Consider the following 2949-nt stretch of genomic DNA (forward strand, 5'->3'; position numbering starts at 1 on the left):
GTTTCTTGTGGGTGATTTTGGGGTGTCGCCTCTCCTGAGTCAGAACGTGAGGGAGTCCTCATGTTGTGGGTCTTTCAGGACCAGGTATGTTGGTGCATGCCTTTATTTATTTATTTTTTTTCGAGACAGGGTTTCTTTGTGTAACCCTGGCTGTCCTGGAACTCACTCTGTAGACCAGGTTGGCCTCGAACTCAGAAATCCACCTGCCTCTGCCTCCCAAGTGCTAGGATTAATTTTTAATTATAATAATTATAGCACTAGGAGGCAGAGGTAGGTCAAATTTAAGGACAGCCTGATCTACATAGTGAGTTCTAGGCCAGCCAAGGACTATACAGTGGTACTCTGTCATTAAAAAAAAAAAAGTAGAAAGCACTGACCTGGGATTTATTCCTTTTCAATGTGATCACTGAAAATTGTGAAATCCAGCCAGGTGTGGTGGTACATGCCTTTAATCCTGTACTTAGGGAGGCAAAGATAGGCAGGTCTCTGAGTTTAAAGCCAGCCTGGGGCTACAAAACTGAGTCCCAGGACAGCCAGGGCTACACAGAGAAACCCTGTATTTTAAAACCAAACCAACCAACCAAACAAACAAAGTGAAATCATTGAAACCTTCCAAGTTCAAGTTTAGCATCCTAGAATGAGTAGGCTCCATGGCACCTGTACTAAACACAGTTCCAGTCAATCAAATCTCCTCCCATAAGGTAGTTTGACTTTTTTTTTTTTTCCCCCCCATGGCAGCTTTGAGCGATCTCTCTGGAAGACAAGTTCTCCCTCCTGCTGGTTCCTCGCTTTGCATGAGATCCTTGGGAGGAATTCCGATCTCTTTGGGGCCCATTATTCCAATTGATTTCAATTCTATTGATAGTCAGATTGAGAGACTCAGGTGGCTCTTAAGAATATCTTCTTTTGTTGGGTCCGCACACCCTGAGTGGCGGTGGAAGTCTGAGTTTGTCATTAGCCTGATCTACAATAGCAAGTTCCCGGACATGCTAGGACTTCAGGAAAAACCAAAAACAAACTAAAAAGGCTCTTAACCTGAAGCCTCCACCCAGTTCCGGAGAGTCGTACAAATGGGAGCTCCTTAATCCTTTTGAAAACAAAGGGAGCTGCGAATGATCCACTGTGCCCTGGTCACCCATAGAGACCATGATCCGCCAGATAGTCAAGCTCAGCGGCTAACCAGACACTGCCGCGCAGAAGGGGCTTTGAGCAGAGGAACTCGTTGGGCAGTGCACGGACAGATCACGGCGATTTCCTGGTTGAGCCAGGGAATAAGAATAGAGGGTCCCTCGGTTGGCTGAGCCTGTGGAGTCACAGAGAATTATGCAAGCTTTTCCCTCAGTTTCTGTCAGGGTCCCATTTTTTTTTTTTTTAGATTTATTTATTTATTATATGTGAGTACACTGTAGCTGTCTTCAGACACTCCAGAAGAAGGAGTCAGATCTCGTTAAGGATGGTTGTGAGCCACCATGTGGTTGCTGGGATCTGAACTCTGGACCTTTGGAAGAGCAGTCGGGTGCTCTTACCCACTGAGCCATCTCACCAGCCCCCAGGGTCCCATTTTTAAAAAAAAGTAGCCGGGTGTAGAGGGCCTGGAGAGATGGCTCAGAGGTTAAGAACACTGGTTACTCTTCCAGCGGTCCTGGGTTCAATTCTTAGCAACCACATGGTGGCTCACAACCATCTATAATGGGATCTGGTGCCCTCTTCTGGTGTGCAGGCGTATATGCATGGGAACACTGTGTACTATATATATTATATGAACAGAAAAAAACAAACCCATAGAACAGCATCATTCCTGGCTCTCTCTTTTTTCCTTTTCTTTTTTTCTTTTTTTTTTTTTTAGTTTTTTGAGACAGGGTTTCTCTGTGTAGCCCTGGCTGTCCTGGAACTCACTTTGTAGAACAGGCTAGCCTCAAACTCAGAAATCCATGTGCCTCTGCCTCCCCAGTGCTGGGATTAAAGGCATGAGCCACGCCTGGCTCTCTCTTTTTTCAATTCTCATTTCTCTATATATATTTCTTTTTCTTTTCTTTTAGAGACAGGATCTCACTACAGCAGCCTTTGGCTGGTCTGGAACTCTCTGTAGGGACCCATCAGGCCTTGCCAGGGTTAGGATCAAAGGAATGTGCCACCATCTCCCACCTCTGTAATTCTTAATGAAGCTTGCTCTGCACACTCCAACGAGAGCTGGTGACAAAAAAACTCAGCTATTCTCTCAAGTTGAGCTTCGCTGACCCAAAGTCCCTAGATCAGACACAATTGTTTGGAGAAGAGTCCCATCATCCTATTAAAAAAAAAAGACCCATGTCACTGGTCACTGGAATTACAGACATGCATCATCACGCCTGGTCTCTACAGTGCTGGAGATCAAACCCAGGCCTTCATGCATGCTCTGCAAGCCCTTTATCAACTTAGCACAAACAAGTCACTTCATTTCAATATTTTACGAAACATTTAATAGTCCCCAAAATACCATTTTAATAGGTCTTAAATTTTTATTTATTTATTTTTATGTGTATGCCTGTTTTTTGCCTGCATGTATTGTCTGTGCACCATATTGCTTCCAAGGTAGCCACAGAGGCGAGAAGAGGACATCTGATCCCCTGGGACAGGAATTACAGACTGTTGTCACCTGTCACTTGGGTCCAGGGAACTGAATCCAAATCATCTCCCAGATCCTTTTGTAAGAGTGGCCAGTGCTAAGTCATCTTTCTAGTCCTGCAACCCATTTCTAAAAAAAAAAAAAGAAAGAACAATTTTATAGAAAAGAGGAAATAAAATCCAGGAGAAAAGCCAGGCATGGTGGCGCATGCCTTTAATCCCAGCACTGGGGAGGCAGAGGCAGGCGGATTTCTGAGTTCGAGGCCAACCTGGTCTACAAAGTGAGTGCCAGGACAGCCAGGGCTACACAGAGAAACCCTGTCTCGAAAAACCAAAAAAAAAAAA

Source organism: Mus caroli, chromosome 6 (assembly GCF_900094665.2).
Source record: "Mus caroli chromosome 6, CAROLI_EIJ_v1.1, whole genome shotgun sequence".
Lineage (NCBI taxonomy): Eukaryota > Metazoa > Chordata > Mammalia > Rodentia > Muridae > Mus > Mus caroli.